Genomic DNA, 18,823 nt, shown 5'->3' on the forward strand with positions numbered 1-18,823 from the left:
GCGGGGAGCCCTCGTGCCCCCGTAATGAGGAGGCTAGATGGGATAATGAAAAGGCTCAGTGCCAGGACTGCCTCCGAGACCGAATCAGGCAATTCAAATCAGTCTTGGAAATGACAAATGAGGTCTCAGCTCTCCTGCGGTGATTGGGCCCCTGAGTTACCGCAAGCTTAATGGTGTTCAGTGCAGATATGTAAAAAGAATTGAATAAATAAAATACATTTTTAAAAAATATGCAAAATAGGAAGCCTAAGGACAATCTCATATTAAATAACGCTGCCTTTTAATTCACTTTAAATTATTGGTCCAGTCGAGTTGGTGATATTATTGCTAGAAGGGCTGAGTGGTTGTGAATGCATCGAAAATTAACAACAATGGAGAGTAAAGACAGGTACAGACAGATTGACAGGTACAGAAGATAGACAGACAGGCAGGTACTGTAGATAATCAGACAGACAGGTACAGCAGATAGACAGACAGGCAGGGACTGTAGATAAACAGACAGACAGGTACAGCAGATAGACAGACAGGCAGGTACTATAGATAAACAGACAGACAGGTACAGCAGATAGACAGGCAGGTACAGTAGACAGACGGACAGACCATGTCCGACAGACAGACAGGTACAACAGACAGACAGACAGGCAGGTACTATAGATAAACAGACAGACAGGTACAGCAGATAGACAGGCAAGTACAGTCGCTAGACAAATAGACAGTTACAGTAGAAAGGCAGACAGACAGGTACAGTAGACAGATAGACAGGTGCAGTAGATATTCAGACAGATCCTGTACAGACAGACAGGTACAACAGATAGACAGACATGTACAGTAGACAGACAGACAGACAGACAGACAGGTACAACAGACAGACAGACAGGTACAGTAGACAGACAGACAGGTACAGAACACAGACAGACATGTACAGTAGACAGACAGACAGACCATGTACAACAGACAGACAGACACATACAGTAGACAGACAGACCGGTACAGAAGACAGACAGACATGTACAGTAGACAGACAGACAGACCATGTACAACAGACAGACAGACACATACAGTAGACAGACAGACAGACAGACAGGTACAGTAGACATACAGACAGGTACAGTAGATAGACAGACAGACCATGTATAACAGACAGTCAGACAGACAGACAGGTGCAGTAGACAGACAGACAGACAGGTACAGTAGACAGACAGACAGACCATGTATAACAGACAGACAGACACATACAGTAGACAGACAGACAGACAGACAGGTACCGTAGACAGACAGACAGGTACAGTAGATAGACAGACAGACCATGTACAACAGACAGACAGGTACAGTAGACAGACAGACAGACAGGGTATTAGGTTTCAGGAATACCTTCTACTCTTCTGGAAGGCTTTACACTAGGTTTAGGAACATTGCTGTCAGGATTTGATTGCATTCACTCACAGGAGCACAGGTGAGGTCAGACTGGATGGTCAATTCTGAAAGGCACTCCGGTTCATTCCAAGGAGATAGGCTGGAGCTCCATCCCCCCACATTTCTCTGCAGTTCCACAGTTATACCCCCCAGCTGACGCAGCAGACTTGCCTTTATGATGGTAATCCAGAGTTTCAGGTTTTAAGGTGGAATTTCTTTCTTTTCTCTTTTATTAAAATGTTCAGATGAACCCAATTCAACTTAAAAAGCCACTCTTGATCTCCTACAGTAACTGGAACAACTTTATACAACCAAACTCAGCACGGCTGATTCGGACCCCCTGAGGGACTTCCGATACCGCACACAACTTCACTTTCATCTCCAGCTGGTGTTGTTCCAGTCTGTACGGAAGTGCAAATACATAACGAACATAATCTCAGATAAAAGTAAATTATCCGGAGTTGATGACGGAACGTTCTTTAGAAGATCAGAAGCACAAGGAAACCTTATATAATTGCAGGCATTGTGGGTAATACACCCGTTCTGAACCATGCGGATCAGTTTACAAATGCAAGCCCACTCTAGCAGAGTTTACTCACTGTTCGGATTAGGCCTTAGGTTGAGGTTAAGGTTAGGGTCAGGTCAGGATTAAGGCCAGGTTTTAGGGTGAGGTTAAGATAGAGGTTAGGATCACAGCCAGGGTTAGGGTTGGGGTTAGGTTTTGAGTTGAGGTTGGGTTTAGTAAGAAGTATTGTGATGATTCACCCACCCTGACCCTGATTTTTCCAAACCCTGTCCAGCCGTCCTCCCACACAGCCTAGTGTAGTGCTTTCTTACCCCAGAACAGCTCTTCGACTCATCAGCTAATTAGCAGTGAGACGACTGAAGTGCTTTAGAGCAGGAAAAACAGCAAACCTGCTGCAGGGATGCTCCAGAAATTGGAAGACACTGTTCTAGAAAGATGTGCATGGACTTTGTGTCAGAATCCTCCTGTGTGATGTAGAATCTGGCATACTGCTATGCTACGTGGGCAAGCATGTGTGCAAGTGTGGAGGGGCGTTGGCACGGGGGTTGTTCTGGCCAGATGGCGTCTCATTCCTAGCTTTGGCAGCGCGCTCTCTCTCCCCGAAGGCTTTGTCAAATGGCCTGACACTTTGCTCCTTCTCTTTGTTTGGCTACCTGTCCTGCTCCTTGTTCTTGCCATGCTTCGCTACTCAAGCTAGAGCACCTCAAAACTGCTAGCGAGGACTGCTCTACGGCTGAGAATTCTGGTATACTCTGACCCAGTTTCTAAGACTATGCTAATACACACTTTGTGTCCAAATGTTTATGGACAGCCCTTCTAATGACTGCGTTTAGCTACTTTAATTAGCCAGAAAAATCGATCCTAATGCCAGGCGTGGGCTAGAGGGGTATAAAGCCGACCAGCATTGAGGAGCTGTGGAGCAGTGGAGGAGCTGTGTTCTCTGGAATGATGGATGATGGAGCTCGAGTTGAGGAGCTGGGGATGAAGTGGGGTGGTGATCAATCATCTAACATCCTGACCTCACAGCAATGCTCCAAGATTTACTGGAAAGCCATCTTCCCTGGATATTTGAGATATAACTGTCCCCCGGGACTGTTTAATTGTACGTTTAATGTTAGCGAAAGTTCGAGTAGGTGAGTATGCTTGATGGGCCACAAAAAAGAAGACCCCTGAAGACCCTTGCTACACTCATTTGTCCTTTTCTCCTCCAGCATCATTCCATAGGAAATTCAAACCGACAGCATGACTGATATGCATCTCGAACACCGAATTAGACAAATTAGCAATGAAACGAATAAGGCGGGAGTGGAGGAAGACCCCAAAGTGAAGTAAAAAATGACTTTAGCATTTATGCTAACTGCTATATTTACTGCAGTAACGGCACTTGAGAGGAACTGTGAGAGCATTTAAATGAAGGAGTAGGGCTTATTCTGGTGTTTTAGAAGAAGTTGTAATGGCGTGTAACCCGCTCTCACCCTTCTTGATGAAGAATTAGCGATATTAGCCGTGAACACTAGCAAAGGCTTGAGTAAATGAGGGCAGCCATTCTTCAAAGCACTTTGCTTCTGTTCAATTTAATGCACTATTTTAAGAGCAAAGACTGAGTTGTTGGCCTTTTGTGAACCCAATAACTCAGACAGCTCAGCAGAGCCGTCGAAAGATCGCCTCTTCTCTGAAGCCGTCTTTAAAATAATGATTTAACGTCACCCGCCTCGTTCCGTGCAAAAGGAACAATTGTACTCGGAGCTCGGAGGCAGATTACTGTGAGAGGGAGATTTTTCAGCTGATACCTCACAGAGGCCTGGAGTCATGTTCATGGAAGGAGCAATATTGATCAGCAGTGAATATAATATATTCCAGGTTCGTGAGGAGAAGGCAGGCGTGGAAGCGTTGTGTCCTTAAAACTGACGTTTTATAGAGTCGAAAAAATAGAATATTCATTTTTTTAATTAGTTTATTTAATTATTTATAACATAATAATGACATAATTTAGTCATTAAAATGTAAACACTTTGTTAGCAGTGGGTTTGGTGTGAAATGGTCCAACTGGGTCACAGTGGAAGGGTCTACAACACAAATAATACAGCTTATTTTATTTGATCTGTCCAATATGACCAGCAATGATGGTACAATCGACTATTCGAATATCACACTTCCACGTTCATTAATGCTGTAGCGCTAACAACAGTAGAGCTAACAACAGTAGCACTAACAACAGTAGAGCTAACAACAGTAGAGCTAACAACAGTAGCTCTAACAACAGTAGCTCTAACAACAGTAGAGCTAACAACAGTAGCTCTAACAACAGTAGAGCTAACAACAGTAGAGCTAACAACAGTAGCTCTAACAACAGTAGCTCTAACAACAGTAGAGCTAACAACAGTAGCTCTAACAACAGTAGCTCTAACAACAGTAGAGCTAACAACAGTAGCTCTAACAACAGTAGCTCTAACAACAGTAGAGCTAACAACAGTAGCTCTAACAACAGTAGCTCTAACAACAGTAGAGCTAACAACAGTAGCTCTAACAACAGTAGAGCTAACAACAGTAGCTCTAACAACAGTAGCTCTAACAACAGTAGAGCTAACAACAGTAGCTCTAACAACAGTAGCTCTAACAACAGTAGAGCTAACAACAGTAGCTCTAACAACAGTAGAGCTAACAACAGTAGCTCTAACAACAGTAGCTCTAACAACAGTAGAGCTAACAACAGTAGCTCTAACAACAGTAGCTCTAACAACAGTAGAGCTAACAACAGTAGCTCTAACAACAGTAGCTCTAACAACAGTAGAGCTAACAACAGTAGCTCTAACAACAGTAGCTCTAACAACAGTAGAGCTAACAACAGTAGCTCTAACAACAGTAGAGCTAACAACAGTAGCTCTAACAACAGTAGCTCTAAGAGGCTTCCTGCCGTGTTGGTAAACAATGGCTGAATCTGCTTGTCTTTCCCAAATACACCCATAACTCACACTCATAAACCCACTGACCAAAGTTTCCACTGCTTCCAGTTTAACCATGTTCAGCTACAGCTCAAAAGCTCCGCCCACTGTGTCATTTTTAATGAGGCGACCAATAAAACGAGAGTTCAACTGAAGCAGAGCGAACGCAGGGCTGAACAGTGGGACAGATTTACTCATATTTCTGATTAGAAATGCTAACACGCTAAACTCAGTGATCAATGCTACTTCAGTCAACATTCACTCAAACTGTTCCAGCTAGGTTCGAAGGTTAAAACCCTTGAGAAACAGAGCCCGTGTTGAGTAGCTGTCTCTCTTTGCTAGCATTGCTAATGTTGCTAATGTTGACATGGACTGAGTGGGAGGAGTTAAGCATGCCGGCCTGTATCTCCTCCAGAATGAAGCTCAGTAAGTGCTGGTCTTTAGTCGGTCCAGTCAGAGACACAGTGTGGGGTTGACATAAAGAGACTCTTGGAGGGACTTCCAGACATGCTAACTGCCCTCCTGTGGCCTGTGCTGAAGGCCGATGGAGGTTTTTGAGGGAAGTTGAAAGCTGTGTGTTAAAAGTTCGATAGCGCTGCTATTTAGAGCCAGATGTGTCGACGCAGTCACTGTGACGAAGGTCTGTAGTGTAAATGGACCAATAGAAATTCTCCAAAATGACTCGGGATCAAATCTTTGTACATCGACTTCCATTGAACGTTAAGGTCAAGGTTTTTTCCTTCCATTGTGGTGGCAAAGAGGCCAATTTCAAAAATGTATATTTGCATAAATACACCCAGCCCACCAGTGAAGGCCTTTCGAGTCTAAACGCAGTGACTACTTTGGGAGCTATATGGATGCAAGGCTAAAAAGGCTGGCAAAAAGTTAACACTAGGCTGACGAGGGAAGGCAGGCATACCAGGGAAGCAAGCAGGTGCTAGGCCACGAGCTAACCCAGCCTGCCTACTGCCTACAATGTCTTCAGCTAGCTAACCACACCATGTGCTGAAAGAACACTAAGAGGACAGCACTATGCAGCAATACTAGGGTGGGCTATGTTCCTGTGGTAGAGACGTATTGCCAATAGAATAGGACTCTCTGGGGAGCCCTTGCCGAGTGCAAGGTGTGGGCATTGAGCTGTGCTGTGGAGCAGTGCATCTTTGTTTTCTGGAATGATGGTTGGTTGGTGCTCCATCCAGTACTTTTGGGATGAGGTGGGGTGTTGGGAATGATGAGGTGGGGTGGTGACCATCCAACATTCTGACCTCGCTAACGCTCTCATCGCTGAGTGCTATTGGATTGCAATGGCTTAATACGCTCTACGTCCAAATGTTTGTGGACACCCCTTCTAATGAATACATTCAGCTAGTTTAAGTGGCACCCATGGCTGACACAGATGTGCAAATGCACACACACAGCTTGTCTAGGTGTATTGCCAATAGAATAGGACTCTCTGGAGCAGATAAACATGAACCTATTGGTACTATGCTGCCTAATGCCAGGTGTGGGCTAGAGTGGGGGGTGTAAAACCCCCCAATATTAAGCTGTGGAGAAGTGGAGGAACTGTGCTCTCTGGAATGGTGGTTGGTTGGTGCTCCATCCAGTACTTTTGGGATGAGTTAGGGGTGCTGGAAATGATGAGGTGGGGTGGTGACCGTCCAACATCCTGACCTCACTAACGCTCTCATCGCTATTGAATTCTCACCTATACGTCCAAATGTTTGTGGAAACTACTTCTAATGAATATATTCAGCTATGTTAAGTTGCACGATTGCTGACACAGATGTGCAAATGCACACACACACAAAGCTTGTCTAGTCCCTGTAGAGAAGCACTGCCAATAGAATAGGACTGTCTGGAGCAGGGTTATTTGGAGCCTTTATTTGCATAAATTTGTCATGAAATGCTCATACAATATAAAGAGCAGCTGAAGTTTTCAAAGCAAAAAAGTCTAATCTGAAAAATCCTTCTTTTTTACATTCTGGAGGCGTTTCTAAAGTGCTGAAAAGCCTGCACTCTTTTTCACTGTGAATCCGGAGCTACACTGAGGATGCTTATGAGGTCATATACCTTCAGTCAATCAGTACACTGGCAAAGCATCTCACAGTTCTGCAACACTGGAGTCCATCTTATTCCACTCACCGATTTGCCCCAAGGCAACTCACGCCAGATGTACTCAGTGTACTCTGGCCGATAGGGACTCCTACTCTTTTGAGTGCCTATCTTCAAGGTCTTGGTGGGTTTTTTTTTCCTTTCATATTTGTCCTCTGGCTGGCAGGCCCATCTGTAATGCCACTCCGCTCATGCTGTGAGTGGCAGTGTGCTTCAACACAACTGTGGGCCTGACCTTTTGACCCCTGAATAATGCAGTAAAGACTGCAGTAAGCATTGCTGTTCCTATTCTACATACAGTGGTTATACAGCAAACAGGGGTACGAGCATTGCTTTTACCAGAGCGCCTCCAAGTAGTGGAGGGAGTTCATTTTTTTGTGAAATGTGATGTGAACATTGGATAATAAATGATGTAATGCATGAGAGATTCTGTTGAATTGGCTGTTATTTGTACAGCTCTTTCTGCAATAGACATTTTCCCAAAGCAGCTTTCCAGAAATAACAGCCAGCCTTCTAATGAGCAACGCCAAGGATAAAAGTGCCAAGAAAAACTTCCCACGAGCAGAAGGAAGAAACACTGAGAGGAACCAAGACAATGAGAAGTGCTGAAAAGAACCAAGATTCAGAAGAAAAAACTGGGTTAGAGCATTACAAAGAACCGCTGTGAGGAACCAAGACTCAAAAGGAAGAATTGGGTTAGATCATAGAGAAGAACCAATGAAAGGAACCAAGACTCAAAAGAAAGAACTGGGTTAGATCATAGAGAAGAACCAATGAAAGGAACCAAGACCCAAAAGGAAGAATTGGGTTAGTGCATAAAGAAGAACCACTGAAAGGAACCAAGACTCAGAATGAAGACCTAGGTTAGATCATAGAGAAGAACCATTGAAAAGAACCAAGACCCACAAGAAAGAACTGGATTAGAACACAAAGAAGAAGCATTGAAAAGAACCAAGACTCAAAAAGAAGAACTGGGTTAGAACATAGAGAAGAACCACTGAAAGGAACCAAGACTCAAATGGAAGACCTAGGTTAGATCATAGAGAAGAACCAATGAAAAGAACCAAGACTCAAAAAGAAGAACTGGGTTAGAGCATAGAGAAGAACCACTGAAAGGAACCAAGACTCAAAAAGAAGAAACTGGGTTAGATCATAGAGAAGAACCAAGACTCAAAAAGAAGAACTGGGTTAGAGCATAGGGAGGAACCACTGAAAGGAACCAAGACTCAAATGGAAGACCTAGGTTAGATCATAGAGAAGAACCAATGAAAAGAACCAAGACTCAAAAAGAAGAACTGGGTTAGAGCATAGAGAAGAACCACTGAAAGGAACCAAGACTCAAAAAGAAGAAACTGGGTTAGATCATAGAGAAGAACCAAGACTCAAAAAGAAGAACTGGGTTAGAGCATAGGGAGGAACCACTGAAAGGAAACAAGACCCAAAAGTAAGAACTGGATTAGTGTAGAGAGAAGAACCACTGAAAGGAACCAAGACCCAAAAGGAAAAACTAGGTTAGATCATAGAGATGAACCAATGAAAGGAACCAAGACTGAAAAGGAAGAACACTGAAAAGAATCCTGGGCTGCACCAACCCTGGCCAATGAAGATGGCACTTCCACAACTTGGTGACACTACTGGCGGTCTGCTTTCTTTTTTGGGGCCTAATCAACGCACAGGCTTTTCCATTCACCACCACCACCATTATTGGTTCCATAAAGAACCATTTTTGCTTACATCTCTTCTAGAAAAGTGGTTCTTTACAGAAAAAAACATGGTTCTTCTATAGCATCCCTCGAAGAACCCTTAAAGCGCCATTATTGCTAAGAGTGTCGTGCCAACTTTGCTGTGATTAGCAAATCACACTTTATTAGGAACCCCAACCCTGAAACGCTGGATATTACTGTACGGATATTATTTATGACTGATATGAAGCGAGCTAAGGAATCTCAGCATTGGGGCCGCTGTGTTAGAAGCAGGAGATGTTCGGGGTGTTTTTCTCTGTGACCACAGCTCAGTGAGTCTGGCCTCAGAAGCCTGGATGACGTGAGTACGCAAAGCTCTTTGTTGTCCCTGCCCAACCTCTCCAACACGTACATACAGAGACGGGCATGAGTGAGCATCCTGGCTGCAATTGTTTATCTGTGTGTGTGTGTGTGTGTGTGTGTGTGTGTGTGTGTGTGTGTGCGTGTGTGTGTGTACACATCACCGCGTTCAGCCGAAGAGCATGACTGCCACCTACAGAAAGGCCAGCGTCTCCTGCAGCAGCTGGATCAGCCCTGCTCCCTCTGGGCCTTATTAAAAGCCCCCGTTTTATTTCCATCTCTCAGACGCAGATGAGCTACCGTTCGCATCCTCGCTTCATTAGGCTTCTGCTGATTTTTACAAAATAATAATAAGAGGAAGAAAGAAGGTGGATGAGAAAAGGGCGCGGGAAAGTTGCTCTCCACCGTCTATCTGGTCCTCCCTTTTGGCTTTGGTGTCTAAATCTGGACAGTGTTTTAGAGCTTTTGCGATCTCACAAATAAAATATGAAGGTAAAACAAATAAAAGTGCAGCTCAGAGAGAGCGAGAGAGACCCAGGTGGAGAGCAACACACCTTCTAGTTTCCGTAGCCTGAGAAACACAGGACTCTACCAGCCTAACCATGGCTATGGTGTAACCACTGACATTTGTGTGGGGTGTGGTGTAGGTATGGAAATGAGTGTAGTGTAACCATGGAAATAAGTGTGCCATACCTGTGGAAATTGATGTACTGTAACCCAGGATGTTGGTGTAGCTAACCATTGAAATGAGTGTAGAGCAACTATGGAAGTAGGTGTAGCACAACTAGGGAAAAAGGTGTAGTACAACTATGGAAAAGCATGCAGAGTATCCATGAAAATCTGTGCAGCATAACCATGACAAACGTGTTATTGTTGTGGCATAACCAAGAACAGGGGTGTCATGAAACTATGGAAACAGATGTAGTGTCACCATGGAAATGGTGGATATAAGTGTAGTATAACCATGGAAGTGGTTGTAACATGTCCAAGGAAATGTGGTCCTAACATTGCTGTGGAAGGTGGTGTAGTGTAAGCTTTGGAACTGGGTGTAGCGTAACCAAGGAAATGGGTGAAGAACAACCATGGAAATTATTGCAATGCCGCCATGGAAATTAGTGTAGCGTAACCATGGAAAAGGGTGTAGTATAACTATGGATGTAGGTGTGGTATAACCAGGGAAATAGGGGTAGTACAACCATGGAAAAGCATGCAGCGTAACCATGGTCATTTGTGTAGCATAAAAATGAAAAGGGGTGTAGTGTAACCATGGAAATGTCTGTACTGTAGCTATGGAAGTTGGTGTAGCATAACCATAGAAATATGTGCACTGTTACCATGGAAATGAGTGTAGTGCAACCATGGAAATAAGTGTGATGTAACCATGGAAATCGGTGTGCCATAACTATGAAAACGGCTGTAGCATGAGAATGGAAAAGTGTTTACTGTAACTATGGGAACGGGTGTAGCATGAGAATGGAAAAATGTTTAGTGTAACTAGGGGAACGGGTGTAGCGTAACCATGGAAGTAAGTGTGCTATAACCACTTTAAATGGGTGTTTCACAACCATGGAAAGGCGTGTAGCCTATCAATGGAAATGGATGTAGCTTAACCATGAGCACTGGAGTAGCATAATAATAATAGGGGTGTAGCTTAATGCTGCAAATATCAGTGGTGTAGTTCTACTTCAGAAGAGACTGGGGAAGATGGAACTTCTCCATCTTTAGAGATGACTTTGGTGTCTAAATGTGGCCAGTGTAACGCTACAGAAATGGGTGTAGCATAACAATGGATAGGTATGGCCTGAAACTCCATACATCAGTAATGTAGTTCTACTGGATATGATTTTTTACCGGTCAGCTAAGGTCAGTAAGAGTAGACCCACACACCCACAAGACCCACAAGTTCAAGTTCAGCAAAACCCGGATTTTGAGAAGTGCCCCCAGGGGAAACTGTAGCTGTGGCAGGACATGCTGTGAGACATTCGTGAAAGAGTTTGTTTCGTTCCATAATTAGCGGCACCGACGTTTTTCTCAAGGAACCATTGATTTACGGAGTGACTCGGAGTGGTGCGGCCAGTCTCGTTTATGAGACATGATTAAGGGAGTGTTGTTACTGCATTTTTAATTGGCAATTTCCTCCTGCAATCTCCTTCACCGACAATCCCAGTAAACAAAGGAAACTATAAAAGCAGCTCCCTGGACTCCAACTGCGAGCAAGCCTATCAGAGACCCCTCCAACACCCCCCCAAAAAAACACAGTGCAATGAATCCCTATTAGAGTGGGCTGTGTTAGAGTGGACTGTCCCGGTGAGACCGCTCAGTCTTCACCCTCCTCACCTTCTCCTGCACCCTACTGCACACTGAAACTTCGGCAGCTTGTTAGCTCAATATCCAGACTGCCAGGAAGGCGTACATCCTGGATGTAAGAGTAGCTGTCCGATAGCTGTCTACAAAAATCCATCTGGAGAGAGGTTCCCAAAAGAACAGCCGAAGATCACTGTGGGAACATCCATCAGGATCATCTACTTCCTCGAACTCTTCAGAAGACCTAAATGAACCACAATGGGACTTTAGTCTTATATCCCGCTTTATAAACGAACCTAATGACCATATTGACAGTTACGTTAACTAGGCAATTACGCTCTCCACTTACTGACCACTTCATTACAAACCCCTGCATTGTAGATCTGCCATGCTGGTGGGCAGTTAGAGATAGGCCTATCTATTAATGCACAGCTTGTGTTAGCCATTTCCTTGACCCTCGTCAGTGGATAGTTTCTGACCACAGAGTTGCTCTTGGCTGGATTTTCTGTGGATGGTGGAGCCACTCCCGATCTTGCAGTGACGTTGACAACGAAACCCCAGCAACCCACCACCATCATGGTCCACCACTTGAATAATATCTGGTCAGCGGTTGTCCTGTGGTCAGAAAGTGATGGGCTGATGGGGGATTGATGGGCAACAGTCCACTGTAAACCTCTACTATAGTGGAGCTATAAGGTAGGTGGACCTCAGAAAGTGGGAGCAAAGGGGAGGTGTGTCTAATCTATAAAGTGGATGGTGAGTGTATGGATCCTGCGGCGGAGGCCAAGCTGACTTTGCAATCTGGTCATGCATGTGGAGGATTCTCCGCTGGGAGGTGGTCATTTATTTTTCAGGAGTGGAGGTGGATGGTTGCCTCAAATCTGCTCGAATTCTCATCTCTCCTAGCAACTTGTTTTCATAGCGTTTTCTTCTTTGGCCTCAGATGAAGCATTAATTCACTTAGCACCCCGAATTTACACTCAGGTTTTAACCCTGCCTGTTTATTGTGACTCGTTGTCCAGTAGAAATCTGCCGGACATGCTTTTAATAGAGTGAGTATGCAGCACATCCTTGGCCGGTCCTTGGCGACACAGACGCAGCAGCTTCCCGTGACTGGAAGAATAATGGGAGTTTGTATAACTGCAGTTGCGATGGAAATTCCAGTTCACTGATATTCTTCAATGTTCTGTGTGCTGCTGCAGCCGCCATCTTCAAATGAGGTTCAGGTCAGACAACTGTGGTGACTACCACTTCAGAATCTTCCAGGGCTTCTTCTGAAAGCAAGCCTTGGTGAACTTTGAGGTATGCTTGGGATCACTGTTCTGTTGGGAGGTCCAATGACGGCCAAGCTTCAGCTTCCTCTCAGAAGGCAGAGATGGTTTCTCTTAGGATTTCCTGATACTGATGGAATTCATCTTGCCCTTTCGCCACACACTGTAGTTTCCCAGTGCCAGAAGAAGCAAAGCATCCCCAGAGCATCACCGAGGCACCGCCATGCGTCTATGGATCAGCGGTATGTCTGGAGGAGGAAGTGCATAATGGAATAATGCATAGGCTCAAAAGAACTCCCCGGTGGCTCGGTGATGCTCTGGGGGTGCTCTGCTTGGGAGGGAAAGGGGGGCAAGATGAATTTAGAGGCTTTATTGACTTATAGTACTGTGCAAATGTCAGACACCAACCTTCATTGATTTTATTTTCAGTCATTCATTTATCAGGAGAGATTTCTGAAGAGATACCGCAGAGCAGGAGTTTTTTTTTAGGTAGCTATTCCCCTTAGTTCGTAATGTAGTTAAGCAATGGCAGTTAACAGTAATAGTGGAGATCAAACTGAGAACTTCTGGTAGGATTGCTATAAAGGTCAATGTTTGACTGCAAAAGGCCAAAGGATTTAGCAGACTCTGGAATAATGGTGCACTATTCTACTGTGCGGCAACACCTGCGCTTATATGACCTTCATGGAAGAGTCATCGGAAGAAAACCTTTCCTCACCACGTTTTAAAGCGAGCAATTGTATGTCTGTGTAAACGTGCCAGATTTGGTAAATTATCAAAACTACCCTCACCAGATAAAAGACGACATCATCTCTGGGAGAGAGGAGATGATCGAGCTCCAGTCTTGTTTTAGGACCTTCCACCGTGAGAAGAAAACTCAATGCTGTGGGTCTGAAAGGGTCAAATCAAACTGCTGAAGCTGCTGATTTTCTCAGAACAATGGACCGACAACCCCAGAGTCCAGGCTTCAGCAACGTTAAAATGGATGGGATGACTTGAGTGGAGAAAGGCAGAAAAAGCTCCTTCTAACTTCTAAGACTGAATGTTGGAGGTTTTCCAGCAGATTTCTGCACTGAAAGTAAGTCTCCTGAAAAGAGTGGAAGCTCAACCAGCTGATAATAGATTTAGCTGCTGAGGCTCCTGTGAAATTTGAACCTCTGACATTGAATAAATTGTACTTGGTGAGGATGTGACCAAAAATCAAATGGACGGTGGTCTTGGACTTATGCACAGTACTGTACATGGCTAGTGTAGTGGACAATGGTGGCACTGGGTTATTGATCACATGGTTGTGGGTTTGATACCCAGGTCCACTAAGCTGCCACTGTTGGGCCTGTGAGCAAAGCTCTTAGGGATGGCTCTTAGGGATCCCAGGCAAGGCTCTTAGGAATCCCAGGGATGCCGTGGCTCAGTGGTTAGAGCACTGAGTTATTGATCACATGGTTGTGGGTTTGATACCCAGGCCCACTTCTAGCATGGCAGACCCTGCACTGTGACCCCAGCCCAAGTTGCATCGTTCAGATGAACTGAATGCCAACTTTGCTGACAGAGACCTACAGTGGGCCTCACTTACAAACCCTTACATAACACAATCACATTACAGCAGCCTCGTAACAGATTATTACTACGAGACAGTGCTGTTCGTGATTGAAAGCGAATGCTGACAGCAGGTTTGGTCTTTATTAGCTCGGTGCATCCTCCGACTCTCAGATCAAACATGAAAAAGGTGCATTAAAGTTTTCCTTATTTCCCTGGAGAGGAGCAGGTTGAGCTCTATTTGTTCTCAGAGGATGTTAACGTGAAGGAGGAGGGGGGCGGATTGTCGGCGTGATTTCCGTACCCTGAGCTTTGTCCACCTCAGAGGGCCTTCTATCATTACGTGTGATTAGAATCCAAGAGGGTCCACCGGAGGGAGAAACAAAGGCTGAGGAAATTGCACCCCTCTCACACAGGCGGTCATTAAGGAGACATCACCTGTTCCACGCTGTCAGCAAGGGGGCGCTTTTTAATGCGTGGGAACAGATGCTCGCTGTCCGCTCCTAATGAAGGGCATTGCTTTGCATCGGGAAGCAGGGTGGAACAGAATGGACTGCGCTGAGGCTTTTGGGAACTCTCTCTCTTTCTCTCTCAGCGTGGGATGCTACTTTCTGATTTGCTGATGCTGTCCCATGTGGCCTTTCTGACCGCAGGTTCAGTACACGTACATGCACTGCCCCTTTCTGGAGACTTGGTGGAATTGTGCAGCTCCAGCTCAATTCATTACGTTCTCCTCATTAGCAGACATGCAGACACTGCGTGCCGAGCAGCCTCGCTTCGGTGGCTCCCAGGACAGCCTATCAAGGATATGGAGGAGTGACCCGACCTTAGGTTCACCCTAATATTAGCATTTATAGCTCCAGGGCTGTAATGTAATTAAATTAAGTAATTCATTATTGTTAATTAATTGCTGTTATTTGGAACCCCCCTTATTTGGAGATGTTAGTAATGCATGACACAATAAAATAAATAATAATAAAAATAAATATATTAAATATCAAGACCCAATTTACCCAGTTTTCCTCCCTAATTTCAGATAGCCAATTAGCCACCCCTCTCGTTAGTACTCTCCCCCTATCACATGTAATGCTCCCAACACTGGGAAGGTCAGGGCTGGGCCACCGCCTCTTTTCGCACTTCCGCCGATGCAGCGCTGCCGAAGCGCTGATGACAGGCTTGAAGAGTGGTGCATGGCACATGGTAGGTAGGTAAGGTAGGTAGAAGGTAAAATAGCCAGTGAGTGGACATCCAGGCCAGCATCCAGTCCTCTGTCACTGTTACTTCATACAAAATATGGCTACCAGGGGTTTATAAATGCCTCATTTCTATCATTCTATCCCATAATCCCATCTATTATATTTCTCTTAAACTGGCCTGTAACCGAGACCACCAGCAAGATCAACGTTTGCTCAGAGCAAATCTCAGCTATTCGCTCAGGGAGCGAGCCTTCACCACCCTTCCCTACCCTCGAAGCAAGTGAGACAGCTCATAATCTGGCCGGGATTCGCTCGCGGTCACTGCGGTCGCACACAGATGAAACATTAAGGCCTCGTTTCGTGAGACCTTTGACCTGCAGGGATGAAGACATGGGTGTGAGAGGGTGTTATGGTGTATGTGGAAGCTGCAGGCTGCTCCGAGCCACACCGATCTGCACTCACATCCCATCAGCGTCACTCACCCGCGCCTGCTTGCCAGCCCGCCCGACTGGACGCAGATGCTGCGGCGGCTGACCAATTCACCGCTCCATCACTCATGCTAGCTTGTGGTCCAGATGGGATGGAAGAACACTTTCCACCAGATTGCATGATTTAGGGTCTCTAGACCTAACCCCAGTACATTGCATAGTAAACAACCACTTATATTCCACCTGGTTATGTGGACAAAAGTATTGGGACGCCTGCTCGTTCATTCTTTTTTCCGATATCAAAGGTATTATAAGAGTTTATCCGGCTTGTGTTGAAGTGACTGCCTCTACTATCCAGGGAAGAAGGCTTTCTACTAGATTCTGGAGGAGCATTGCAGTGAGGATTTGATTGCAGTCAGCGATGAGCGTGGCAGTGAGGTCAGGATGCTGGATGATCACCAACCCACCTCATCCTTAACTTCTCAACTCATCCCATAAGAACTGGATGGAGCACCACCATCATTCCAGAGAGCACAGCTCTTCCACTGCTCCACCATTTCTTAGCAAAGCAAGCTTCACATACAGAAGGAAGGAATTTGTATCTGATAAAACATTTATGGACGTTTTAGCTGTGACGTTTTAGTCTTCGCGCTGTTCTCGGGTCGCTCTCGTTGGGATCGCTCCAAAGAGCCAGTGAAATGCTCGCGACCCACCAGCTCTGGACAAAAGCCCTGCTGAAAAGCACACGATCCGCACTCTGAGCCTTTGGGCACCGGGTGTGCCACGGTGATGGTACCGCAGAGATGTGATCCGACAGCCTGTCAGAGGAGAATACACACACATGTAGTCCGTCTGCTAACAACAGGCTTGCAGCTAACATTTCAGCCTCTCAAGCACCACACACACTTCTCCACGTGTGTTTTGTGGTTTGTATTCACTCCCAGGTCCAGAGCCCAGTTGCAAAAACAGCCCATTTTTCATTCACTATGGTTGCGCATTGCAAAGCTTCCAAAGAAAATGACTGTGGCCAAAATACTCCCATAGAAATGCACTGAAATGTGTCTGTAAACTTTCTAAAAAAGTTCTAACACCTCTACAGGTCATATTTTTCGATCTACGGACAATGACTTTGGCAGACTCATAGAAATCAGAGCGTAGTTTTATGGTTTATGCTTTTGGAACCAATCCAATCAGTCCTTTTTCCATACAATTAGCATGCATGTTTACCCATGGGAATGAATGGCACAAGGTCAGAAAAGGTCACACCAATGATGTCACTCTCTCACACAGCAGACGAGAGCAGCCCTGGCATGCGGCATCCTTTTTATTGTTAAGGTTAAAGTTTTGGCACCCCACGCTTTAGCCAAATGTTTGTGGACACGGCCAAACGTATTGGATGAGCTTTTGGACCACATACCTATACCATAGCAACCACTTAGCCACCTGATACCTGGGCTTGGCACAGTTAACCCTCTCTACCAATGGAATAGGACTCCCTGGAGCCAATAATAAACATCCCTAATGCCAGATGTGGCATTGGGTTGTGGAACTGTGTTCTCTGGAATGTTGGAGCTCCATCCAATACCTGTGGGATGAGCTAGGGAGTTGGGAATGAGGTGGAGTGATGATCATCCGACATCCTGACCTCAATAACTTCAGCTCTTGTTGCTGAATGAGGAGGTGTCCCAATACTTTTGTCCATACAGTGTATTAGCCAGCAATTGCACAGTCGGTTCCTGAAAGCGAAGGCCTAAGGGACTGGAAGGGACAACCGGTGAACTGGTGACAGGGTCATGGGCACCTAAGGCTCAGTGATGCTCATGGAGGTCCCATCTCACAACTTACAGGACTTAAAGGATCTGCAGCTAACGTCAGATACCGCCAGAGGTCTTGTGGCATCCAAGGCTCGATGGAACTACTCGTATTAAGTGAGTGTCCACTTACTTACTGCTATACCACGCTTTATCTAGTCCTCAGTGTTCCGGCATACAAGTGCTAGAACCGATACAGATTAGCTCATTAATGTACCACTTCATTTAATACACCACACTGCCTGATGTACAGTTAATCCCGAGCTTATTGCTCTAATCATATTAGCTATGTTTCTGTTAAATTGGACAAACAAGATGGCTGACGCACACACACACACATAAACACACACACACACACACACACACCCAAACCTCCAGGCTAATGTTGTGTGCTGTAGAGGTAATTATTTTCGGCTGTGTGAAGTTTACGCCACCTAATCTCAGGGGGAAAAAAGAAAAGAAAGCCTAGGTGGAGGAGAAGGAAGGGGTGGGGTGTGGTGGGGGGGTGGCGGTTTAATCTAATAGGTAGAGCTAATCACTCAAAGAACGGCGGCAGTGTCCTGTGATGACGAACATTGATGGCAGCCATTAAGCAGATCAGAGCGCTCGGAGTGTCCTGCATTATCCTGGCTTCATGTAGACGTGTTCAGCCGGCATGGTGGAATGTCAGAGATGAAAGAGCTCCAATGCAGTTCTGATAAAATCTCGTATTCTCGAGTTGCTCCCCCAAGGCGTCTGTGCTGAGTCTGAAAATGTGTCCCGGTAGGATAAGCACTTGACCGATTTTCCTCATTAATACTTTATTCAGGTCACGACTCAACTTCTCCTGAATGCGCGCTGTAAACACTGAGGCGTCGTACAGTACAGTGGGGGGATCGGACGCAAGAAAAAAGCACATGTCCACATGTTTGTGGACACCCCCTTTGATGAATGATGCACCTAGTCCCTGTAAAGAAAAGTACTGGCACTAGAACAGGACTCTCAACATGCAGGAACAGCTCAACATGAACCTATCGGCACCATGCTGCCCAATGCCAGGCCTGGGCTAGAGGGGTGGAAAGCCCCCCCAGCATGGAGCTGTGGAGCAGTGGAACGTGGGCTAGGTTGGCTTTGTGTTGATAGGTTTCTAGACCAGTCGGGCCTCCCAAAATGGGCCCCATCATTACAACCCACCTTAATCTCACATGGGACCCATCCAGGCCCCGTTCCCATTGCTGACCCCTGTGGGCATCCATATGTGGG

This window comes from Salminus brasiliensis, chromosome 12, assembly GCF_030463535.1.
Source record: "Salminus brasiliensis chromosome 12, fSalBra1.hap2, whole genome shotgun sequence".
In the NCBI taxonomy this organism is placed as follows: Eukaryota; Metazoa; Chordata; class Actinopteri; order Characiformes; family Bryconidae; genus Salminus; species Salminus brasiliensis.